At 40.4% G+C, this 26,993-nt stretch overlaps 1 protein-coding gene across 4 annotated transcripts in view; it reads left to right on the top strand.

Annotated features, from left to right (window-relative positions):
• ENOX1 (ecto-NOX disulfide-thiol exchanger 1) overlaps nucleotides 1–26,993 on the top strand; it is a 361,156-nt gene that overhangs the window by 53,666 nt on the left and 280,497 nt on the right. For all 4 annotated transcript variants that reach the window (XM_066545023.1, XM_066545020.1, XM_066545022.1 and 1 more), the window contains exon 2: nucleotides 23,417–23,493. The gene's annotated coding sequence lies outside the window, so the exon portion shown is untranslated. The remainder of the gene's footprint in view (nucleotides 1–23,416; nucleotides 23,494–26,993) is intronic.

Below are 26,993 nucleotides of genomic sequence, written 5' to 3' on the forward strand. Positions count from 1 at the left end.
CCACTTGGAAGGAATTTTATGTGTACTAGATGCTCTTTGTCTTCCAGCTCTCATTTAAAATTAAAAAAAAAACCAAAAAACTGAGGTCTGTCTAATCCCTAATCCTCTCTTGAGGTTCTTAAATTTTGCTGGAGAGTATTACCTGTCATAGTGTCCGAATGTGCATCCTTTCAATGTGAAGATTTTGGTTCCTCTTACATAAAAATTTAAATATGTGTCTGGCAAGATATAGGCTTCCTACACGTTTCAAACTAGATTCAAACAAATATTTTCACTTCAACAGCAAATGTTATCTTCTTAGTAATATGTAATGAGTTGTTAACTGCAACTAGTATTTTCAGAGTTCTGATACTCAAATATGTAGGGATATATTAAAAGCAAAATGTTTTTAATGTACCTTTCTGGGCTCATCCTTTCTACTTTGCTTGCTGTGAGCCAGTAAATTTGTTGTTTGGTTTCGTGTTTCTATCACAGAGTGCTGCAAAGCTCATAATTTTGACAAAGAACCCTATAAATGCCTGTCTCCCAGAACCTTTGCTGTTCTCCTTTCTCTCGACAATGAACCATCTCTCTCAACATCTCCTTTACAAATTGCCTCCTCTATAATGTTTCCTAGTTTTGCCAGTTTTTTGCTGATGCTTTGGTAGCAGTGGCAGGGAGGATCTCAGTGGCTGACTTGGTGAGAGCCCCTGTCTGCCTCGTGCCGGGAAGGATGGGTGCTCTGGGAATGGAGCACGGGGTGAGCAGCGAAGAGCAGGGCAAAGAGAGCAGCTCTTGGAAGAGAGGCACTTCTGAAGTGGCCTCTTTGCTTGCTGAAGAGCCCTGTCGTGGTGCCTGGCCCGAGAGCAGACAGGGAGTAGGGAGGAGACAGGCTGAAACCCTGGTTGCTTATCTCCATGCTCTTCTCAGTTGCTCTGTTTTTCATGCCTCTAGCTCAGCTGTAAAGCAATAATTAACCTGAGCCTTTTAATTTCTCCCAGTTGGCTTTAAATTAACTCTGTTGTCATGTTGCATGGAGAAATCCTTCAGGCATCAAACATTTGAATTTTTAATGGCTGCATGGGTATTTACTGTTTGGTCAGTTTTCATTCTATTATTATAATGGTATTATTTTTGGAATTTTCATGTTTGTGGAGAAGAGTGTCTTCACAGCACACACAGTGTCCACAGTACACACAGAGAAGAGAAAAGAAAAATCGCCACTTTTTCAGTGCCGCAGGGAAGTCCAAAGCTTTTTAACAGTACTCAAGGCCAAAGCTCCTAATGTGAAATAAAATATGGCAAATTAGTTTGGGAAAATTTCAGGTGAAAATCCTGTTGCTAGCCTCTGTTTGGTTCTTGAATAGACTGTTGTTTATTTAGATGTACTGAAGTGGTATTGTTTGCAGTTGTTTTAGGTACAGACAGCTCTTTTCAAGACAGGAAAATTTTGAATTTCTTGTAAATGGCATTCTTTAAACAGCTTGCAGTAGGAAAGAGCCAAGGAAAAGACTGGATCTCTATTTCAGCACAGGCTCTCATAAATCTCATATTAGTATCAAAACAGTGGGACTAGTAATATTTTTTTATATATATATCATAGGTTTATTTGTGCTCTAGTTACTGGAGAGTCTAAAACTACTATTTTATTAGTGTTGTTCAGTAATATGGTCCGTAACCATAAAGCCTATTAAACACTTCATAAAGCCTTCATGGAAACTTCTTACACATATTAGCTACACTGTGTTTTTATAAGTTATAACCCTCTGGAAATTGGCTTATTATCAGTTTTCCATCAAAGTGAAGTGTTCAGAGGAGTGGAGGATGACCTAATGTAACCTAGATTGAAAGCATCAGTGAAAGTTGATGTTTATCCTTGCTTTGATATTGTATATGTTAACAGTGGATTCTTGTCAAAATGCATCTGGATTGATGCAAGGCAAGCGAGAAACACATCCAGAAATTAAGGGTGCTGCTTGCATCACTGTAGTAATAATGATTTTTAAAGTGAAGCTGTAGCCCTCTTATTTATTTGTGAAATGAGTGGCAGAAACTCCAGCACAGGACAAGATAATATGGATGGGGTGAACTTTAAATATTCAGAACATGAACTCGCTTCTTTGCATTTGTTAAATGATGGTATGGAAATCTAGTAACGTACAAAAACTAATCTAGCAGTGTGCCAAAGTAATTAAAGCAAAGTAAATAATCTCCAGTGTTCTTATTCCCCACAGAAAATGTTTAATATCTTATCTTTCCAAAGTAGTTTCCGGCTAATTCATGATGTCTTTGTAGACTCTCCTTATTCAGCCAGTGCTGTTGTTTTCCATGGTGTGGAAATTTCTTCCCTCCTGTCCTGAGGGGGGAAAAATGCATTGGGTACTGTCTGTATTTGAAAAAGTTATGTTTCTTCCATGCAGTGGGAATCAGGAAGCCAACAGCTGTAATCCTCTCTGGTCATTTACTGTTTACTTAGCCACAGGACTTTGTTTACCTCAAGTGTGTGTGGTATAGGATACTTTATAGCATCATCTTGGTGCTATGAGACATTTTGTTGCTGGAATCCAGGGACCTGATGCTGATCTTGTTTTGGTAGAAATTAGAAGTAGCTCTGTTAAAGTAGGTGAAGCATAAGGCTGTTGTGAGGCAGATCAGATTATCTGTCTTTGAGTCATCCCTAAATATTAGACTCTGACGACCCATAGCTCTTGAAGTTCTCTGTTACTGCAGACAGGAGAAATTGAATAGGTCATAAATTGTGTTAAAATTGTCCATTATTCTTACATAGGAGAGCATGTTTCCTTATCTATTAGTGTATGCTGAAATTTAGTTTTAAGTGAGCCAATAAGTAAAGTTTAAGTCAGTTCTATGGTGCAGTGGTCTGACCTGAAACTACTCCTTTACTTTTCATTTTGGTGCTGATTAGAAGAATGTGCTGCTGTGTGTAGACAAGGAAATGACAGAAGACAGCAAGAGCAGATGCTAGGCAATTAATTACTTTTCTGACCAAAAAAAAAAAATAGTCACTGGTTCTAAACAAAAGAACCTTTGGAGACTGTATGACCATCTTTCAGCCTGGATTTTCTATCTTATGTCACAGCTCCTGTGAGAGGATTGCGACTGCACTGATTGTTAGAAAATTGCTGGTTCTGTTACATCCCTTTGTTTCCAAATAAGTGTTAGTTTATGCACGATGGATGGCGCCTTTATTGGGAACTTCCAAGTGTTATGAGGAGGCTGAATCCAGCAGTCCAGTTAAGATGAGGCTGCCAGAGCTGCATGTCCCTGGGTCCAAGCAGGGCCAGGCTGTATTCCTACAGGAGCGTGCTAGTGGGCACACACACACAGTGTACATTATATACATGGCCAACTGCACAGATCCACAGATCCGCACTTTGTATTTAAACAGCAGCAATGCCACATCCTGCTCCCCTCTCTGGCTGCCCAGGACTTACATCTCTTAATAGGGAGTATATAATGTGTTTGTGTGTACAGCATGGACAGTCACTGTTCCCTAAATATCCTGTCTCTGCTGGTGCTGGCACCTGGACATATGAGCTGCCAAAACCTCTGTTTTGGTCTGGCTTCCAGAACAAACTCCCTGACACACAGACATGGACACAAATGCACAATACAGACCCCCTGGCAGCTGGTCTTCCATGCGCCAATTATCCAGTTCTGGATCCTCTTTCTCCACACAGGTGTCCCAATCTACACCCAGGCCCTCCAGCAGCTGGCTGGGACTCCCCTAGTCCCTGTGGTAGCCATTCCTCGGGTGGCTTTGCTCATGGGGACAGGCTATGGGGTGACCCAAGTAGCCTCTCCCATGGAATTCTGGCAATGGGTGACTCCTCTTGTCCCCAAGGTGAAAGCTGTCTTTGTGGGGCTGGGTCAGAGCTCATGTCTCCCAGGGGTTTTTGAGGCTCCCTGAGCTGCCACGGTGCCTCACGGTAAAGCTCACTGTGTGCTGCAGATGGGAGGACTCCAGTGATGGGATGGGGGAAATGGGGCAGGAAAAGATTTGGGTCCTCCTTGCAAACTGATGATCCCCTGTGCTCCTTTGGGTGCATGCGGAGCAGTTTTTTATCACAACAATCTAACACCAGGTAGCTAGACAGACCAGGTTCAGTGGAGCAGGCTTTTCCTTAATGTTTCTTGACATTAACAGCTCCATTTCTCAATTAAATTGGAAAATAAAGTTGATTATGTGTGTCTGCAAGGTGACACTTTACTTTTGACCAGTAACTGTAAAGTAAACGGGAAAGGTCACAAATAAGTAGTGTTTTAGTTTGGTAAATATCACCTGGAAGGCCACAGTGACTTAAGGCAAGGCTGTTGTTATTGTTCCTACAACCAGCAAGCAATGTTTAAAAGACTTCTATATTTATAAAGGGACAGATTTGGATGACATGGCTCTATTTATTTTTTTTTTGAGAGCACTTTCTTTAAATACAGAAAAGTTCTTGCGCGTGTTTCTTTTATAGCATTTCCATGTACTTGTTTTGTTTCCAGTAAACATTGTGAGCTTAAGCCTGCCTGTAAAAAACTTCTGTCTTTGCACTCAATTTCTGACAGAAATGACATTCAGAGATGAGATGTACAGATGAAGATATTTGAAGAAAATAGTGGATTTTCTTAGATAATATTGATGCTTTTATAGGATCATTAATAAAGATCTGTCAGAGCTAACAAAAACTCTTTAGCGGGTACAAAGCAAAAGCGTTTAATGTTAGCTTTGGTTTAATTTTCTCTAGTTAGGCCATACTCATTTCCTCCAAGGAAAACAGGACTGCTTATTTTTGCTAATTAGAAGTACATCACTGGTCTGAATCACATCTGTAATTAGTAGCAAGGTTTTAAGTAGATGTCAGAGATTTTTTTGGTATAAGATTTGCATTGTTAATCTACTATACATGCATACGTATGCGTAAGTACAGTCTTAATGAACAAAAGGAACAGCTGGTTGTTTTTCAAAACAATCAGGTGCTTCCTAAGCTGACATTGCTGTTCCTTCTGCTCAGAGCTGATTTTCTTGCATCTGAGCAGCTCGATTTTGTCACTGGAAAGTAAGTGGAGTTGGGAAACCAGAAAATAAGCCTCTGCTTTGCTTCTGTCATCCACTCAGGCTAGTAATGCACTCCACAGAACTGTTGGTGTAAATAGCATTCCTTAGGCTTGTTTGCTTGATTTTTGAGACAGATAGAGGGAAGAAAATGTTCGGGGGGGGGAGAAGGTTTTGAGGGAAGGCTTGCAGCAAAGCAGGCCTGGGAGATGGAAGAGCTGGTTTGGAGCATGGTTCATGTCCCTGCTACGTCCAAACTGAACCACTGAATAGGTGCAAATGTAGATGGCAGGCTAAAAATGGAAACTATTCAAACCAAAGGCAATTAATTTGTATACAGATGGCTTTCTGGCATTCACAGCTGCATAGATTTTGGTTGTGTACTTTTTTAGATGTGCTGCAGAAGGTTAAAGCCTCTATACGTCCATCTCCAGCTGTTCATGCACATAAAATAGATAAGAAAATGAAGCCAAGTGAGCATTGTGTGTAGTGCCAGACTTGCTTGCTGAGATAGGCATCTCAAACAGTAGAGCAACATCCTGGCCTGTCAAATGGCCCTTGTATTGGCCTTTTATGAGAAGAAATTACATATTTTATATCAAAGGAGTCACTTCAATTTCATAAAAATGAAATATGGAGAAGTGCTACATATATGTCATATCTCTAGGATAAAACCTAGGACTGAAAACCCTGAACAGAAGTGGAGGATTGCTGAAAATATGAAATGCAAGTTCTTCAAGCAGCTTTGGTATATCCTGGTAGCTGTGTCTCTGGAAACTCTATGATTTAAGCTGTTTGACAAAAAACCAAGTGTGCTCTTCATGTGCTTTTTATATTGCCAAACAGGCAATTAAGTTTTAAAAAAAAAACTTATTAAGCCATACTTTAAAAAAACAAAACCATTTTTGGTTAACAGGAAATATGCTTTGATTTGCATTTTCATGTAGAACATGAAAAATACTAGGGCAGTTAGGGTTTGGGTTGGTGGAAACCTATATTTTTGTCTTGCAATTCTTCACCTTTAAAAAAGAAATTAAAAAAAAGTTTGGAATAGTTGGTTCAAATGGTCAAAACATTTAGACCAGGTGTTCCAAAACTGTCATGTAAGTGCCTCTGCAGATATTTCAAGCTGGTACATGACCACCATTGCAATGCAATTACTGCTCCATGTGCATATATTGGCTGTGAATTGTCACCACTGCTCAAGTGGAACAGTTGCAGCCCGGGCATAAAATTATCTCAATTTTCTTTCTCAATTTTTTTTTTTTTTGGTGGCATTGTTAACTGGAATGATCTGTCTGTACTGCAGGTTTTGGGGTTTGATTGGTGTTATTTTTTTGCAGGGATGGGTAAAAAACTCACTTCTCTGTTTTACTTTTGGTCTGACTTCCTACTGAAAAGCACCATAGCCACCACCTAGTGAGGCCCAGTTGGCTTGCAGACCACTGGAGTGCCTCCCAAAGGGCTCCAGTCTTCCCTTATCAGCTGTGTACAGTATGGATCTGTGCATGGATTGCTCTTAATCTCTGCATGCTTCTGCTGCGTTGGCACAGCGGTGAGTCTGCAGCTGTAGGAGCCATGTGCCTCATCTTCCTGCTTATTTCTTATTACAGAGCTCCCTTCTGGAGAGTGGGGACCTGGGAAGGGATGTCAAGAGTCCAGCTTGTTCTCTGTTGTGAGAAGGGGACCTAGTCTTTCAGACAGGAATTCTCTGTGGGAAATGAGAGGGCCCATCCTGCCAAATCTAGAGGGATATTGCACCTATTTACTCATCACTAATAAGACTTCTCTATTTAATGTTCTCTGGGGTATGTGTTTCTCCCTTGATCTACTTGGAGCGCTTTCTCCTGGTTAATGATCTGAGTTTGCCAAGCACATTGACTCATTTTGGTGCTGGTTTCCATTATGTCAGCTATTAATGGGTCACTGCTCGGATGGTGGGAAATCTGTTCCAGGCTAATAGCGAGGTGCACAAGTGCCTCTCCATGGTGTATTTGCTACCTGTGCACACATGTTCTGGCTTGATAGGTGGTAGCAAATCCCACAGCAATATGGGATGCAGCATCTATTCTATTAGCAGTCAATTCCTAATCAGCCTTTCATTAGCACATACAACACTTCACCTTTTCTAGGGTTTTTTTTACTATATGACTGAAGGAGAGTGAGAGGAAACACGCTGATGTGCAGAGGAAGGTGTTGATAAGTAAGGAAATCAAATTCTTCCCAGGAGAAGAAATTCTTGCAGTAGAGGAGGTAATAATGCAGGGTAAGGAAGTGTCTTGGAGCTGCATATTAAATCTGTCTCTCTGGCATTTTCCCTGAAAGTCAGTAACAAGGCTGTTGAGGAATTCGAATTTATGAAGGCAATTCAGAAGAGAAGTAGTGCAACACAGAGAAGCATTGAAGAAAACTTGGTGGGGTTTATTTTAGGTCTCAAGTTTTGACAACTCAGAATGACACTGTACCAGCCGACAGCAATTACTACAGGAGCAGATCCTTCTGTTGCCTTTTCTTTCTTACATTCAGATAATGTCCTTTTGCTTACAGATGGTTGCCTTCATATGTACACAGAGATTTTTAGTGTTTCCTTCACTGTATGGATAAAGAGAGAGTCAATGAATGAAAATTAGAGATGGGTCCAAGCTTGGATTTTATTTCTGAAATTCACCCATTTTCCATGAGGAGAGGATCACGTTTTCTGGCTGTGGCAGCGTTCCTAGAAGAAAAGAGTTCAAGACTATTTTCTTTTTATAAGCTGTTTCTATGGCTGAAAGCCCCTAACAGGGTGAGTTTTTGTTTGTTGATTTTTTTCTCTTTAGATGGTGTCTGAAAATCTTTCAGGGATCGAAAGAGGTGAGCAAAGAAACAAACAAAAAAAAAGCCCTCAAAAGAGCCTACCATTCATACCTCATTCATTTTGGAGGAAGGTCTCTTATGTTCTCTTATGAGAAGTTAGGCTTCTCATAACTAGGACAATCCTAGGAGGGGCCTTCATCCATGCAATCATTCACAGGCTGATAGCTAAAGCCAAGATCTTTGATGGCAATACCTTTCCTTACCAAGGAGAAAATGAAAAAGACAGTCTTTGGATGTGCTTGCACAGGAAGGAAATATCACAATTAATGCTGTGCTGAGGTCTGGAAAACCTTTTCGGCATAAGGCAGTGCAGAGACAGTCTCCCTAGAAGGAAAAGGGACACTGAAGGATTTATTGTGTTGCAGTATTTATTATATAAGAGGAATTTGCATGGTAAAGAGAGAAAGCAGATTTTATTCAGAATATAGAGGATGGGATGAATGATGTTAATGAAAAGCTGATTGATGGAAGCAGAAGTTTTTCTACTATGCCACTCATATTTTCTGAACCCCAGCAATCATCATTATGGACATCTGAGTTAAATGATGGGTGTATTAATCCTTTGGCATGCTAAATTTTTATAGAGAGGTTGCTGTGCCAAGATAGTGGTGGGATGAATCCAGATGTGATCCTACAGATGTTAGTTAGGGGGCCCATTCTCCCCAGCTTAGAGGACAGCTTCAGAGAGTGATTTAGCCCAGATATGCTTGGCATTGCATTTTGGCACTACTGATCTCTCCCCACATGGAGTGGAAATGTAATATAGCCACAGCTTGGATTTAGTCCATCCTCTTCTAGGTCCTTCACCAGCCATTTCAGTCAGGACTCCAGCTCCCATATGCTCTTTGCTTTGTCCCACTGAAATGGGGGGCCCTAGAGAAGGGGTGGATGGTTGTTTAGATGCCTCTGTTTTTCTTCAAACACAGGAACCCTCATGATTAATGGGTGGTACTCTGACAGTTGGGATTGTTCTGTTTATTTTAGTTCTTGTTCTAAGAATAAGACTGCTTGAATCGCTGTGTTAATAAATACAATCCCAAGTAGAAGCATGTGTTTTGCAGACTATTTTTGTTATCTGATTGGGCTTCTTCACATCCTCCTTTTGTGACTAAGTCGAACCCACAGTCTGCCGAGTGTCTGCCAGGATAAGAACCTGCCTGTCAGACTCAATGCCACTAATCATTTCCCTGTTTTGTTTATTTCAGCTAAGATCCCTAAACATCAGCCAGCAGCTCCTGACAAGAGCTTGTTTGCTGGATGGAAATCAGTGTCCTGATTTCTCTTTGACAGCCACTAGTGTTGTGCTGGTGGCCAAAATTGGTAGGGCACCACATCCCAAGAAGTCCTCTATGGCTCTGCCACAGCTTGAGATTGCTTTGAGCTCCCTTTGTAGCAGATAAAAATTTCCTATAAGAAATTAACTCTGCAAGGATGAAGGGCTTGTAAACCAAATGTTCAGAGTGACACCTTAAGCTGAGGGACTGTGAAAAGTCAAGATTGTGTGCCCTCACTTGAAGCCTAGCAATCAAGCTGAAAGTGTAGAGATTGCCTTGTGATACACTATTATCAATTAACCACCTGTCAGGGATTTTCTGTGACTCAAAGAAGTAATGGTTGGCTGGCTGCTGCTTCCTAGGTAGTCCCTCATAATATGGTCCTATTTCCTCTGTCTTAGGTAAAAGCTAATCTTTGACATTGCAAACGATTTGTGTTTGTTCTCATTATGTCAGGCATGTCTGTGAGATGAGTCAGATGAGCAACTCATCATGACCAAGACAGCTGAAATTATACAGAAGACACTGATTTAGTTGCTATTATTGTTTTCTCTAATATACGGGAAGTCAACCATATGTTAATTATTTTTCTTCAGAACAGCTCCATTAAAATTTAAACTGATGTTGTTAGTGGCATGAAAATCTCTTTCAGTCACGTGAAAACACTGTGTAGCCAGCAGCCCTTGGGGTCCTTTGCTTGGGTTGTAGATCTTTCAAAAGCTAATGTGACAGAGTGTGCCTTTCTTCCCTAAGTGAGAGATGGGACCCTTTACTATTTTGTGTTTATTATTAATATTGATTAATTATATGTATCTTAAAATTCACCGTATGGACAACTGTTCTCACTTTACCTGAACCCATAGAGGGATCTAATGCAGGAGAACCATAGGATATTTCAAGATTGCCTGGGGGATGGTAGTTAAAGAACCTGTGGTGGTTAAAGAACTTAGGCCTTCACTGTTGGTGAAGTTGAGAGCTATGTGCTTCTAAACTCCCATTTTCTGAATCAGAAGAGTTGTACAGTGCTTTCAATATTTAGTTCTCTTTTTCTTAGAAAGGGCTAAGCTGAAAAAATCCAACCCACTCTGTGATCTAAAGAAAAACTGGAAAGATTTTTCATCTTAAAACTGTTGAATAGCTTTCTCTGCAGACAAGGAGTGTTATCTAACTGATTGGAACAATTTTAAAATATGATATGCCTGCACTGCATGAATAAATTTTATAATTTGGGCCTTAATTTGGTAATGCAATTGCACTCACAGACACTTCAACATTGTGGCAACAATCAATTCATATAAACTTACTGGATTTCTCTATGTAGTTATCTAAGAATCTCATTTGTAATCAAATAGTCTTCTTCCAATTCAGAATGCCAAGCCAATTTTGGTAGTCTTTTGTAAATGTTTCTAATTTGAAAATGCCCTATAATTGTTATGTTTGCTCAATATTACAAAGTGGAGGGGGGGCCCAAGAGTTTTTTGGCTTTACAAGGACATGAATGTGTCACCCACTACACACACAGAGCCAAAGTAGTCCTTAACAATTCCTGGGGCACACTGCAGAGATATTTGTGAATACTTTGTGAAGATGATTTTTCCCTTTTGTCTCCATTGTCCCCCAAACTCAAAACCATCCAAACAAAACCTTAAAAAAGTCCTCTGGATGGTAGGTTAAAATGTGCATCTCAAAAGAAAGCAAGGGAAGTGCTATTGATTGTGATTTAATCCTAAAATGCAGAACTCAGACTCCCAAACTGGAAGATTTTAAGAAAAAGGAAAGCTTTCCCCCCTCCATCTTTATGCAGTTTGATTTTCCATGACTTCTCTCACTGTGGCACTGTGGGTGTGAGGGAGTGGGAAGCAATTTGAAGTTGAAAAGTGCACCTTTGATTTGGAGCCTTCCCTACTTTCTCCAGCTGAGATGATTTCCTTTTGCTTACCCTAAAACAACGACAACTGTTCCAGGCTTTTTATTTCTGTCCAGCTTCTTCCTTCCTATTTCACCACCTGGTCCGCTAGATATCCCGCTGAAGTAGGATGATTAACATACAAAATTCCAAGCCTCCAAATGCTTTTTCTAGCCTTCAAGTTACTCTTTTCAGTTAAATAAAAGTGGTTTGGTGTGGCAGGTATTTGTTTAGTTGGTTGGTAAAGTAGTTTATTAGAGCTTTTGGGTTTTTTTTTTTTTGGTGGGGGGGGCAGGGAATGGAGATTGTTGTTTGGTTGTGGGGGTTTTTTTCCCCATTCAGTTTATTAATCTTCCATTATGTTTTGCATAATAATCTGAGCTTGTGGCAGGACTTCATATCAGTTTTGGTTTTCTAAAAGTGAGCACAGTGAATCAATGACCTCAAAAACTTCTGGTACCTAATGCTGAGTGTTACAGTAAGTGCACAGCAGTAAACTAGAGTCATTCCGCTTCTTCCTTCATCTGTTCCTCTGTGTGGCATTTGGAAAATGCTTTAATCAGCTTTTCCATTCCTCTGTCTCATCGTATTCAGGTCTTGCTATTTGTTTTTTGTTTTTGCTTTGCATAGACATCATGGAGAAAACAAGCCCAAGGGCAGCAGCAGAGACTTTGTTGCTGGATTTACATACAGAGCTCTGTCCATGTTGCCCAGACATTTTATCCTGCAGAAAGCTGCAGGATAAAATGAGTTCATCAAATTCTCAGGGTATTCTGGTAGGCAGTATCTTGTGCCTCGTGGTCATTTGGAGATGATAAAATGCTGCTTCATAATGGCCATTCCCTGTCTGTTCCTTTTCCTGTTCCTGCCTGCTGCCCTGGTCACTCCACACCCACGCAGTCCCCAGAGCTGTCCTTGGGCCCCAGTGCCTTCCCCTTCATTATCTTCTGTCTTCTGCACATCCCAGGCTGCTCTTAGGACCCCGTGCAGCAGCCCTGTGTGCCCAGCCCCTCTGAACTGGAATGCAGCAGCTGGTTTTCTCTTGGTGTGAGTTCAGACCCATTAAGAGCAGTCGGTTCCCTCCACCGAGGCAAGGTGCAGGTGGACTGCAGGGTCACAGCTGCCACCTAATTGCTGTAGCTCCGTCTCCAGGAGTAGGAATTAGCAGCTGCATCAGGTAAAGGGTGGTTCATGCTTTATGTTGAGTATTATCTTAAAAGGAGAGAAGAAAAATCTCAGATATAGAAGCACTTAGAAGGATTGTGTGTGATAAAATTCTAATATTTGCTTTTTCCGAACTCCTTTGACAAGGGAAAGAAAGTAGGAAAATATTAATTTGGGAAGTTCTCGTTTGGGAAGTTCATTGGAAAAGGGAAAGAAATCAGGGAGAAATAACGTGAATAATTCAGAATGAGTGGTGTAAACTATGAGCTGTTGATCACTGCTTTATTATGCAGACACAGATTTCCATTAATATTCCTTCTTTTGAAAAAAAGAAATCTTGTCTCTGCTGTTGTATGCTTAATTGAGCACTTGAGGCAAAAAACCCCTCATGGCAAAAAATAAAACAAAACAAAAAACCCTATGGTATGCAGATTTATTCTTCAGATGATGTTCATATAATTTTTTTTTAGGAAAGTTTTTTCCTGCCATACATCCTAACAAGATTCTCTGAAGCCTCAGGCCTCTCCCATGAAGTGGGTACATGGGTTTGGTCAGCATCACAGAGTGTGACTGCAGTGGGAAAACCGGAGTTGAAATCGGTCGTGGAGAGCTTGTGTTACACTTGAAAGAACAAATATATTTTTATGTATATATACATAAAATTTCTATATATACATAATATTTTCTAGAGAGAGAAATCAAATCCACAGTTAAATTGAATGGTCGTTCCTTGAGGAGGCTTCTGTTACTTGTGGCTTAGCTGTAACAGAAAACAGACTCTGTATTAGCACAGACTCTCAGCAAGATATTTTAGTTATAAAATGTCAAAGCCTCTTCAAAAATAATGATTAAAATATTGCCTGGCTTTAAAAATGAGTACCACAACTTTAAGAAAACATTGTTGCCCCACTCCTTGTAGATCAACACGTGGCAAGATTATTTCAGTGGAAATATGTGCCCACAGGCTATGTATTTTTGTGTTTTGTTTAACACCGGTTGGCATCTGAGATCAAGAAAGCTTAAACCAATTATGAGTAGCTGGTGCAGCAAAAATCGTGATTGATACATTTACAACACAGGGTCGATTCTTCTGGCAATGTTATTGTATTAAGAGGGGAAAAAGGGGACATCAGGCATGCAACTTTGAAGCCCTGAATTAACACAGTGCTCTGACCACATAGAGATGTTTCCTCCCTCTGTGCAATCAGTGGATCTTGCACTGATTGCAGCCTGCAGACCTCGAAGAAGAACCAGCTGTGCAATTGTTGCTAAGCCTATTTCCCTCTTCCCTTTGATTTACTGGATTATTTAATACAGCAGAATGGTAGGAATTTAAAAATGAAGAAGCGATGTTGAGTCATCTAGTCCATCTTTCACCAGGATTGTCTTCTCCAGATCTTTGTCCAGTCGTGGACAGACTTTGTGATGTGATTGGACTTCAGCCAATTTCCTTTGGAAGATTGTTATACAATAGAACATACTTCATTATAAGAATTTTTCCCTGTCAGCCTAAACTTTACTTTGCTTGGTATAATCACATTAGTCTTAGCTATATTTTCCAGAAAAACCCTATTAAAAAAATCCTTAGTGTGTATATCCTTTCAGAGCTTGGTAGATAATTATCATATTTCCCTTTCAATAGTGGCTTTAGTCGAGCTATACATATTTAGTTATTTTAATATTTTCCTATAAATCCACCTTCCTGAGGACTTTTATTGCTATCATTGAGCCAAATCTCAAATTCTTCTATTTAATATTCAAATAGAAAAGGAAGGACTGAATAAAGACTTACAGATTAGATCATGATGTCATTGAAAACCCATCCTTTGAACCAGTGTTTGTGCCTTCAGATCTGTCTGAATGCCAGCTCTCCTGAGGCAGACTTCAGTCATAAGATTTGTCTCAACTTTCTTATCTACAGCATAAGTGCCTACATCAAAGCTACTTTCCCTAGATTCCTTTATGATCATTGGACCTTATAGCTGCATGCAATTAATCTAAGCTGTTTTAGGTATCCACATTTAGGATGAGAGGAATTGAGCATTAGAGGTATGTATTGGTCTCTGTCCTGGACCTGACTTCCTTGGGTAGTTAAATATAGGGTGTGTGGATGTTTGGATACTGTGGTTCAAGAAGTGAGAAGAGTCAATGTTGGCCATGTCAATGCCACCTCAGCTTCAAAACAGATGTTTGTTGATGCAGCAGATGTTGCAGCAGATGTTTGATGCACTGTGTGTCCTGAGACCATTCCTAACACAGTTGAATGGCATTGAATTCAACACACAGGAATGAGAATAATAGGATGGATGAAACTGCCTTTTGCGTAGGCATAGAATCACAGAATAACTCCAGTTGAAAGGCACTCCTAAGGATCATCGAGCACAACTCCCTGCTCCTTGCAGGACAGCCTAAAACTAAACCATGTCACTCAGAGCATCATCCAGATGTGCCTTGAGCTCTGACAGGCTCACTGTTGTAACCACGTCCCTGGGGAGCCTGCTCCAGAAAGCAGTCACCCTCCCACCCTCTTCTCTGTGTCCAATCTGAACTGAGGTAGGTGTAGCATTTACCCAGAGAGTATGAGTCTAGATGCCAGATTTATTGGTTTTCAAGTTTCTTTGGACTGAAGGAAATCTATGATCAATGCCTTTCATTTTTGAAGGCCTCTACAAAATGGTTCTTACCTGACAGATGCCAATCGCTCTTCCCTTCTCTATCAGGTATTTCTTCTCTGCTGACAGCTTAGAGCTCACAATCCTCACTGCAGCCCTGGGTAGATGCCTGCTCAGATGCAGTTCTTACCTCTAGTCACAGGTTATGGATTGCTCTCCATACAGGTCCAACCATTCCTGGTTTATACTGGAGTAACTAGGAAAAGAAATCAGCATCTGCCTTTTGTTTATTAGTTAAAAGAAAAAAAGTTTAATACATTTTCCTTGTGATTGATTACCTTCTGTCAGACTTTCTGACAAAATATGCTAAGCCTCCATTCCTAATAACTTGTATATAATGTCCAGGAAATTAAACCTTTGTACTAAATTCCTTTGTAGGGCAAACACCAGAGAAGGAGGAGAGATGTTGAAACTGAGGAATAATAACTGCTCAAGATAATACATTTATCAATTAGTCCTGAATGAATTTAGACTGAACATTAACAGAAATTTTTCAAACATCCCAAGAGGGTGAAGTTGTGGAATAAACTCCAAGTGTACTAGTTGAGAAGAAAAACAAAACTTGAAGAGAGAATTTGGTAAATTTAGCAAAGTTTTTATGAGAATATGTAGAAGCATTTACAGAGATTGAAAAAAATCCAGCCAGGCATGCAATATGAAGTCATGGTGTTACCAAAAGGGCTAAAAAGGAGACTGGCCACTGCTCATGTGCCTGCACTATCATTTATTTCATGTTTAATGCAATGGCTAGTGGCTTCTGCTGGTTATTAACAGAGGGCAGAAGACTGCAGTCCAAGGTCAGTATAAGAATTTCCTTGCTGTTGCCAGACCCTTGGAGTGGGATGTCTCTTCTTGAAAATCATATGGGACTCTGGTCTTGGTCTGTTGTTGGTGATGCTAGGAAGGGCCTGTATGGAGTGCATGTGTCTCTGTGGAAAAGACACTGTGTCATCAGTCCTCCTGGGCAAAGCAGGAAGAGAAACCTGGCCAAGACCCAGTTCATCCTCCTGAGAAGTGTATTCCTTCAATACTGTGGCCCAAACATGGTACCCAGCCTTTTCCCAGCTGGAGCTTGTGCTGAAAGCTTGCTAGTCAATAGGTTCTGCTCCTAATTCACAGTAACTGGAACAAAGTGCAGCTATCCTCATCATTCACAGAGACACGCAATCCTCAGAAATCCTCAGAGACTGCAAGCCTACCACAGCATGCTATAAGTCATCGTGACACTGGCAGACAGTACAGGGCTGTCTGTTGGGACAGCTAACTTTGAAGCATCAGCATGCTGGAGATGAGAAGAACTTGGAGAAGTGTGAGCTAGGCAGGTATTTTTAGCTGCCTTTTCTTAAAATTGCCCTGCTTTCCTAATACTGTTTTATCATCACCATGGTGAACTAATTCTGCCACTAGCCTGTCTGCTAATTATTCTTATCTTGATAAACTATTCCTCATTGGATCTGACTTTTCAGAGAATGACATCTTGGTGCCTGGCCTCCTTTTCTTACAGTAGACATGAGCGACTGCTTAGGAAGACTTCCTAAACTTCTCTCAAGTTGTTTGATCTTGCTCCTCTTCACAGCTCCGTCTTCTGTGCTGGTTCTGTGACAGAAGGGAATATTATAATTTTCTTCTTTAAAGTAACGTAAGCAGACAACTCTGAATTGCATCTGGCCCCCATTATAATAGGTGTCTGTTTCAAGGAGGATTTGATGGTTCTCTTGTTCCTCTTATGGATTTTTTGACCTACCTGTGGTTTCTAAGACAGGATGTTACTGGTGGGTATTTCTGAGTGATTCCTCTTTTTATGCAGGAATGGGGTATCATAATCTTCAGATGTTATTGTTCTAATGTGTAAGGACTTCCCAGGACAAATGAATGTCATGGTCACACTGAATTTACCCATGCTATCCCCATAAGTCTTGTAAAAAATATTACCTGTATTGAACTTACTGGAACTCTTTCTTACATTCCTTATGATGATTTGAACAGGGGTTTCCAAGAATTGTCACTTTAATTAGAAAGGTAAAGGATTAGAGATTTGTTGCCTCTATTGCATTCAGCTGTTGAGCCAGTCTTTCACTGGTATGAAGAATGCAGTACTTCTGCCTTGTTTTTAGAACAAAAAACCCCAAAAGGTGTGTATCTTCTTATGAAATTTCTATTCCAACCTCTAGACTGCAGTGACAGCAGCACATTTCTTTGTATCTCAGACACTCTGTAGAGATGGAGGAAGGTGGCTTAGGCTCTGTATTGTCAAACCAAAAGCAGTGGCTGTGTTGTGTGCCTCCCCTGCCTTTGTCAGGGCAGGTGGGGACCCTTCTCTTCAGAAATATTGATTAATGTTGCTCAATAGTTCCACAGAAATATCTCAGGTTGGGAGTCTTAGGCTGCTACTTTTGAGACATACTTCAGAGCAGTTGAGTCCTTTCTTGCATTTTCCCACAGCTCAGGGAAAGAGGGCATTTTCAGCCACTGGAATTTCACTTTCTTTGAGTAGAAAAAAGTCTGAAATCTAACAAACTTTTTTTTATTCTTCTCATTTTTCTTTTTTTAACAGGGAACATGGGTTTGTACTAGCTTGCCAAGGAGCTTATCAAATTAAGAAATGCACTTTCTCACCTACTTCACTGTCAGTTCAGGATATCCCAGAACCATTTGGTGTTACTGATTATGCTGCTGTCCAGCATGTGTAGTTTGTCCATAACAGTGATGGGTTAATATCCTCACTGCAGAGGATGGCAGGAATCTGTCAGTGGATAGGGATGTGGGACAAGGGGGACTGGCTCTGCTTCTCACCTATTTTGTTAAAGCAGTACATCCTGATTGTAAATGCTGCTGTTCCTGAAGAAAAGAATCCTGAAAAACCACCACAAAGTAACAGGTTAAAGAAATGTTTTTGTGCATTATCATGTAGCACACTATTGCATAAAGTGCGACTGTAATTTTGTTGATGGTCTACACGTTAATATAATTAATTGAAGCTGTTTTCCTAAGCTGAATCTGGAGTCTGTATTAGAGGCTCTTTTTGTACCCTGAAATCTATTGCATGTTACATCTTAAGGGAGCTATAAGAAGATTGACTCCCAAGAGTAATAATTTTCTCTCTATTTCAGGGAAAAGTTAGAACGTTTAATTTTACTTATGATAATTAGTATAATTTTATATAGGTTCAGGAGATAAGAGAGGAGGTGTGACATGGAACTTTTTTAATTTGCCTTTATTACCTATATCAGCTGTGAATCTGTTGGCCTTGATGCACAGTCAAAAAGGGAGAGATTTTTCTGTACTTGTAGATTTATGTTAAAAAGAACAAATTTAAAATAGGGATGGTAATGATGGAAGCTGAAAGAGTTATTTCGAGAAATGAGGTAGAATAAAGGAAGGCTTGTCATGTTAATTTATTCCCTGATTTTAGTGTTTGACTGAATGCAAAGCTGGAGGACCAAGTTTGAATATGAAAACAAAAGACATAAAAATGAAAACTGCCTGCTTTGTTAAATATTGCTAACTGGCATCTAGAAGTGATACTGGCATGTAGAAGTGATACATTGTGTTAAAGATATCACCCCTTAATTGTCAGTTATATAAACCCAAAGCTAGAAAAATGTTATAAACACTCACTCTAATGTATATTCATTTGCACAGAAATAAAAGCTTTTTACACGGTGCCTGGCACATACTGAATATTTAGTGTAACAGAATGGAAAGGATTTTGCAAGTTAGTGCCTTTAAAATGAGGAGATCACAATACATTTCTGACATGGTATTCCAACTTGGACTCTTATTTTACAATTTAGTTAATTCTCAGTGCAGAAAATGTGGTCCCATGATAGAGAGATTTGAGAATCCTGCACCAAGTACTGCTCATCTTGGTCATTTTGCCTATGGCACTGAGCAAAATTTGTGTCTAGCTTTGACAGTAACAGCAATTACTTCTGTTTTAACAAGAATCATCTAATGCACGAAGGACCTAGTGCACAAGTCTTGTGAGGAGAGGCCGAGGAAACTGAAGTTGTTTAGCCTCAAGAAAAGGAGGCCTAGGAGGACCTTACCCCTCTCTACTTGAAAGGGAGTTGCAAACTGGTGGGAGCCAGTCTCCTCTCCCTGGTTGCAAGCAATAAAATGAGAGGAAATGGCCTCAGGTTGTGCCAGGGAAAGTTTAGATTGGATATGAGGAAAAATTCTTCAGCAGAAGGATGGTAAGGCATTGGTATAAGCTGCCCAGGGAAGTGGTTGGGTCACCAGCCCTGGGAGTATTTAGGAGTCACATAGATGTGGTGCTTAGGCACATGATTTAGGGGTGGCCTTGACAGTGCAGAGTTAATGGTTGACCTCGATGATGTCAGAGGTCTTTATAACCTGAGTGATTCTATCATACTGTGACATAAAGTAAGAGTTGAGACTGTTTATCTGTTCAAATACTACACTGGGAATTCTCCTAACATAACCAAGAACCGCCTGAGAAAGTGTTACCTAGTGTTCCTTTTCCTTTTATGGTCCCAGCATGAGATACAAGGAGATAATCGTGGTACTTCACAGTCTTCTTTCTCTTTCACACCTGCCTGCCCTTCAATGTAAGTGGTAAAGCCAAGATCCAGGAACTTTGCACCCTCTAGTTTCTGATGCACACATACTGTGCCATGTTCTTTTTCATGTGTCGTTTTTCCAAAGTAAAAAAAAAAAATTAGAGACATTCTGTCTGTTTTTCTATAAACTTCTTAAAGGGTGATTGTGGGTTTTAGCTTCTTTGACAAAACACAAGGGTATTTTTATACATTCTTTTTTCAAGTCAGTTGGTGAAAAGAGCTTTCAGTTCTCAGGAGGGATAAAGCTCTAGAAAATGTTGATTTTTTCCATCAAAAATATTTTTTGCTCATAAGCTATTCTTTCCTTATCTTGATGGAAAAATAAAAAGACCAGATTTCTAGATCAATAATGTTGAAAACAGCAGCAGCAGCAGCAGCAATCATCCTCGATGCATGTTGTTTTCTGGTGCACTTTCATATCTGAGCATTTCCTCATGCTGTAAATATCAGCCTGACTTGCACTCAGGCTTCAACCTCACATCAAGCAACACCAGAAAAAAATAGGGGCTGTTTAAATGCAACAAGGCTTGGAAAAAACAATTTTTTAAAAGTGCCAGCATGTCAAAACATTGAAGGAAAATATTGAAGAGTACCAGCGAGCTTCCAGTTTGTCTCTTGCTGCATGTTTTTTCTGTTGAATAATCACATCTTCCAGTGCCTAAAGCAGTAGTTCTTTGTATGTAATGTGCGCTTCAGGGCATTCAAGAAAAAAAAAGATTGAAATTATCTGGAGGAAACCCAATCACTTTATTTCAAAGACAAATTAGATTGATCTCTCTTACCATTCTCCATAGATTTCATAGGCATGTTGCTTGTTGAAGTGGTATCAGGCATTTTATATATTATAGCAATTTGCATACGTTCATTAAGCTGCGCTTTGTAAAGCTCTCTGACAGGGGCATTTGATGAATCCTTCTGTGGACTGCATAGCTGCTTTATGTGGAGCAATCTGTTAAATCATGCCTTTGTCCTTCAGATTGTCAGAATCAGTAAGTGAAGCAGATGTTAATAACTGTGGGAGAGTTTGGGGTTTTTTGGTGTTTGCGGAATATGGGATAATATGTGAAGGGCATAATGTGTTTGTAAAAGCGACAGCTGGTGTTATTAAAGACAGAAAGTCTGCTACAAGTGAAAACTTTCTCTGGCATCTTGTAGCAACTCCAGGAGGTTTTTTGGAACAGTCAGGTGGGTGGTCAATTCTAAAATAAACCCTGCTAATATTATGCACAGCAAATTGCGTGCTTGTACTTAACACACAATTGTTCTTATATTTGGTTGCAAACATTCTGTCACAGAGCTATCTCAGCCATGCAATAATTCATAACATTTCTCTGTAAATATGTCATAAGAAATTCCCAGGTCAACAATCCTGTGAAATGTGTCTGTGAGAAACATAATTTCATGCATTATCGAATTAGTAGGGTTTTGCACCTGGTCAGTTTGAAGGTTACCTTTATGACACAAGTTTTGCAGGACCTGACAGTTCAGTCCCTGGAATCTCTACTTATTGTCAAGGTCACTTTGCTGAAGATGTTTCAGCCAGGGAACAGCCTATATTTAGGTGGTTAACGTGCTACGTCTGATGGGTGGTAATTCCTGTCAAGATGTGGTGAGATGAGTGCTTATTGTCAACTGCAGAGGCCTCGCAAGTGAAGGTAAAATGGGCAGTCATAAATTGGGTAAGAAATGAAAGGAATAAATGAGAGGCAAAACGTAGCTTAGAGGGTGCCTCAGGAGAGGCCAGCAGAGGTGGAGGTGCTGATCTCCTCTCCCTGGGGACCAGTAACAGGACTCAAGGACGTGGAATGAAGTTGCAGGGAAGTTCAGACTGGGCATTATGAAAAGGTGCTTCACTGGGTGTGTAGTCAGTCACTGGAGCGGGATCCCCAAGGAAACAGTCATGGCATCAAGCTTGTCAGAATCCAAGGAGTGTCTGGACAATACTCACAGTCATTTGGCCTAGTTTTAGGTAGTCCTGCAAGGAGCAGAGAGCTGGACTCAGTGATTCTTGGGTGTCTTCCATCTGGAGATTTTCTGTGATTCTATGTGGAAAAAGTTGTTACAAGGCTAACTGATTAGGAAGTAGAAAAAAACAAGGACGTTACTGTAGAAAATAAAGGGTAAACTTTGACCGCCTTCTGATCTTGCAGATTTTTATTGGCATTATCTAATAAGTAACTCCTGCTCATTTTAGAGGAGGTATTTTGCTGGGTTTCACTTTGATGACATTCTCTTTGTGATTATGCATTATTGTGGAAATCTCTTTTGGGGAATTGAGTAGGAGGTGCAAAGGGTGGAGATATAGTGATGTTACTCGTGCTTGTGTGATTGAATCTGAGCTTCTGAGCCTGGCTTGTCTGCAGCTGACATCAACAGCAGGAATGGCTACACAGTGCAGAGAATAAATAATCCTAGAATTGTCATGCTTGCAGTGATTGCCTGAAAATATGTAGAGAAGACCAGTGAGGGATTTCTGTTGTTCTTGCACATGAAAGTAGGCAGCAGCTACAAATCAGCGAATTGTTGCTTTTGTAAGAAGAATTGGCAGAATCTTTCATGCTGTTGCTGGATAAAAATTTCTACTGCTTCTGTTCCTCAGAGTGAGTCTTATCTTTCTGTCTGATTATCTTGCAAAAAATGAGCAGTGAAATAATTATCCATGCTGATATTTACATTTCATCTCTCTGCTTGAAAATTACTGGCTCACAGAAGGGAACAGAGGGAGTCCAGGACTCCTTGGGTGGGTTGATCCTTTGGAGAAGCAAATGTCTGCTCTTCAGCTGGGACACATAGGTGCTCCCAGCCGGTGACCATTGATGCATAGTGGGCGTAGACAATTCTATAGCTGATTCTCTTTGCCTTCACTGGGAATCATGTGGTAGGTACCAGTAGCACAGCTGCTGTGCAAAGCTCAGGAAAAACTCTGTGGAAAGAAAAGAGACAAGACTTCTTTTAATATGGGCTCTTAATTATCTTTAAGAGCTGTGCCTGTGTGGCAGTCCTGTGTGAAATGGTGTTTCTTGTTGCAAATGCAAAGTTGCCAATAGTGCCACCAAAATACTCAATAGAGCATGTACTAATGATGGTGATTATGCAGAACAGAGATCAGACCGCAAGTGCATTTGGACGCATGAACTTTCTTCCCATTTTTCCTTTTCTTTTTCTTTTCTCCTTTGTGTCTTTCCTTAGTCTACTGAGCCTGTTTCTTTCTACTGCTGCATCTTCTTCCTTATTGTTTTGTTAAGCACATCAGTTTTAATAAATGCATTATGCTCAGGGTCACTGTGTGAGAATCACCAGGAAAATTTACAGAGACTCTGGGACTAATTGTGATTAGGTGTTATATGTATCCTTACAAGGATGTACATCCATAATTTCACACCTGTAACAGAACTGCCATGTTCAGCATTTCTGAACATTAAAGAAATAATGCATTAAGGATACCCTTGATTTTTCATGTGGTTTCCCTATTCACGTCACTGTTCTGCTGCAAGCTAAAGGCAAAATACTCCTTAAATGCACATAAGGATGCTTGTGGTTTCCTAAATCATTTATATTTTCTGATATGCCACTGGCATTTTTTCATATTCAATATGTTGTGTTTGCTTTTTCATTGCAAGTGATTGTAGCAAAATTACTATTTGAAAATTTTAGGATTTTTTAACGTTTTCTACTAATTTTGAACTCACGTGTAGAAATTGCTTAAGAATCTTTACAATATTGCATACCTTAAACGTAATGTGCTATAAATTACCATACCATCATTGTTATCACCCACAACATGTCTCAGGTGATGCACAACTTCAGAAGGACTGGCTCATGGGCTCATTTCTAAGTAGTAATTTTGCACAATATTTTTTTTTTTCATTTAAAGCCATATACTTTTAATGACTTTAAAAATATATAATCTTTTTTATCAGATCTTGGATTCTGAACTTGAAGCAGTTCTTCAAGATTATATGCTTCTTGAAACTGGGAAAGTATCTGCAATAAATAGGTACGTGTAATGGATACATTCATGCTTTGTGTTGGATGGTTTGGACCGTGTGAGTTTTGTTGACAGTTTAATTCTGAGCTTCTTACAGCTCTTGATAAATCTCAGTTGCTGTGAACAATTGTGATGGATCTTTGCAGGCTGAATTTTCAATAACACATGGTTATTGTAGGACAGAAATTTGGAAGGGTGTGACGTTCACAGTTGCTCAGAGATTAACGTTTAGCCAAACCCACAAACTTCAGAGTGAACAAAAAGGTGAGTCTCAACAAGCAAGTAAGAAGTTTTGAAGGTAAAAATCAGTGAGAGGAAGTGGCTCTTCTCCTGATCCCTCCCTACTCCCTTCACCTGGCTTTACAGCTATGTTGCCTTTGGGGCTTTTTTGCAACTGTTGAAGGTCATAAAGGTATGAATATAACTAAAGATGGGAAGGATATGACCATAAAGGTTAAAAACTTGGGTACATTGAAGTTCCTGGAAATTTTCTTCTTAGGTGTTTCAGTGATGCTCACATGTTACTTCAATCATTTACAGAAAATATTCAGGCAATTTCAGAAATACATTCTGGCATATAACAAAGCAATTTCCAGGTGATTTCTTTTTTAAAAGTCAGATCACACTTTATGGTTCTTGAAGCTCTACTGAACTCCTAGCAATGGAGAAAGTTAAATGAGAGAAGATTTAGAAGTTCTTATTCTTTCGAAAGAGTTCATAGACCTAGGCAATTCTTTTGAGATTCATTTCAGTTTGAAGCAGTGAAAGGTTTCTTGAATACTGGATGTAACAGCTGGACTTACCTTGATCTCTGTGAGAAACTTTGAAGAGATTTAAAAATGAGGAGAGGTTAAATGCTTATGCATGAAATTCACAAAAATGGATTTTTGCACTAAGTTGCTTATTCTGTAAGAATTTAAATGCAAAATATCTTCATAGCATGCTTCACCTGTAGGTCCCAAGATATTTAGCAAAAGCTGGAGAAGAACGGTGGTCTCCAATTTATGCATGGGGTCAGGTACCTGCCTGGATCACCTAATGTCCTACTGCTAGAGCTTCTGGATTTTCAGACCTGTGTCCAGGCCTGTCAGAGGATCCCATGGGATGTCTAATTATCCTTTCAGAGTGTGTGCAAAAGATCAATGTTTCCGATGTTTATGTTTTCCTGATATTTCTCATATCTATTGGTGTGCCCTTACTGCTCCCTTTTGTGATACATTTCTTCACTCTCATTTCTTCCGCTTTGTTTTCTACTTTGCTTTCTTGTTTTGCTTTTCTATGTTTTCTCCTCTTTTTAATTCATTTGCAGTCTCTGGAGATATTAGCTGTAGTGAGACCTTACACAAGGAGGAGTTTCAGGGAAAAAAAATCATCGCTGAATGAGCTTCCCTTTTACTGCCTCTCTAGAAAGCCTGCTGTAAAAGGCAACTTGCTGTCATTCCTGTAAATTTTCTTTTACAGCCAGCTCTGCTGGGTGTCCCCTTTGTGCCCTGTGAACATCTGTGTTGCAGCTTACGTCTGAACCCAACTGGAGAACAAATGTGTGAACCTGCTTCTTATTTTGAGCAGGAAGCTGCTGCTATTAGTAAGGCATGTGGCCCTGCTTCACCTGTGACTTCTTCATCCCCAGCTGGGAGAGAACCAGCTGTCTGGATTCTCCCGTCCCGCCAGCCATGCCCTTGCCCCTAGGGTAGCAAGTTTACCTGCTTTCCTCCAGACACTGTCCAGTGCCTGTCGTTTTGCAGTATTCATTTTATCCCTGAATTTTCCCCGAGGTGTCATGCAGGAAGGAAGAAAGCAGTGAGCACTGCAGGACTTTGTGACATAGCTTATTTTCTGCTGCTCCTGAAAACTTCTCCTTGCATGCACACAGTCATGCAGGTACCACCCTTCTGCATAAGCAAGAAATCCTTAATCCTTGAAGTATTCAGGCTCCAGGGATGCTGGAGCAGAAGAGAAAGCTTCATTTGCTAGGCTGTGCATAGGGGTTCCAGGAAACGTCAACAATGTTTCTGTGCCAGTTTTGGACACAGCACAAGACAGCTCACTGAGCATAAATTAGGAACTTAACTTCAAACATACTTACTTCAGCCAACTTTTTACTTTAAAAGGGGAAAAAAAAAAGGGGTGAAGAAAAGGAAGCAGCAGTGCTGCCCAGGTTGCAAAAGTGCTATCCCACTTGGGTGTGCTCAGGAGTGCTTGAAGTGTATAGGTGGTGAACTGCAGTCTCTGTGGCATATGTGTGTCTCCAAGGGAAAAAGGAAATCTGTTGTGTCAAGTTGGCTTCAGCTTATGCTCCAAGGGCTGTTGTGACAAGCCTGGAAGGTGCAGGAACTTTTGTGAAGGATCAGGTGTGATAGCAGAGAGCGACTATAACACTCGGGGGGAGGAAGCCAGAGTACTTGAGGTCAGGCTAAGTCGGCAGCCGTCAGCAGGCAAGGGAACACAGCTGATTTAGCAAGAGCATGCACCAATTCAACAGCTTCAATTAGATATTTGGGTTGGAGCAACTCAAAATTAGCAAATTCCTGGCTGACATCGCTGAAAAGGCTACTGGACAACTTGGTTTTCCTTGTCATTAAATGAGCTCCCTTGCAGTAGAAGGGTATGTGAGTTTCAGAGTTTTTCAAGCCAGGTTAGAAAAAGTCAGCCCCTTTCTTTCCAAAACTATCCATCAAGGCAGTCCCAATGCACCCCAGACATCTCTGGGTGTGTGAATCTTGTGCAGGCAATGGTCTCCCCTGTTCATTTTGTGAATGCATTTGTTATGGAGGGAAGGGCTGGTCTGGCTGATTGTATGGCTGTAAGTGCTGAACAGCAAAAATTTTTAAACAAAAAAATCTGGTCCTCTTTAAACATTGGCGGACAGATATCAGTCTTCCATCTGTGGCAGCCTGTGCCAAACAGCAGAAGAACTGCAAAGTTAGTGTTCTGAAACCTCAGAGGAATAACTGGCACGCTCCAACTTTTTTTTTTTTTTTAATTTTTTTAAACTTCGCACAAATCTGAAACGTTAAACACAGAAAGTAAAGTTAAATGTGACAAGCAGGCAGAAAGTGGGAAGTTCAGCCAGAAGGGCTGTGCATGGAACAAAGCCCTGGCTCAGGGCATGGAGCCCCTCAGCCCTGCTGCGTGGGCGTTGCTGTCGAGTGACAGCAGGCAGTGACCACCCATTGTGGAGGCTGTCCTTTGGCTGTCCCCTGCTCTAGGGGCCAGGGAGGTGGCTGGGAGTCTTGAAGGACTATATGGCTCACAAGACCCTTCCAGAGGTGCAGAGTGACTTACACCATGTTGAGATGTGACACCTGGAAGGGAGACACTGAATACGTACTCTATACCAACTAAGCAAATTAGTTTTCTTTAAAGAAAAAGAAGGCATTCTGATCAAAGAACTTTCAGATACCAACTGTCAGGAAATAGTCTGAATTCTACATGGAGCTTTCTTTAAAAACACAAATATTTTACCTCTTTGGAAACACTTTCAAACTGACTTTTTGCTTAGTAGTGTT

The sequence above is a fragment of the Molothrus aeneus genome, chromosome 2, assembly GCF_037042795.1.
Source record: "Molothrus aeneus isolate 106 chromosome 2, BPBGC_Maene_1.0, whole genome shotgun sequence".
In the NCBI taxonomy this organism is placed as follows: domain Eukaryota; kingdom Metazoa; phylum Chordata; class Aves; order Passeriformes; family Icteridae; genus Molothrus; species Molothrus aeneus.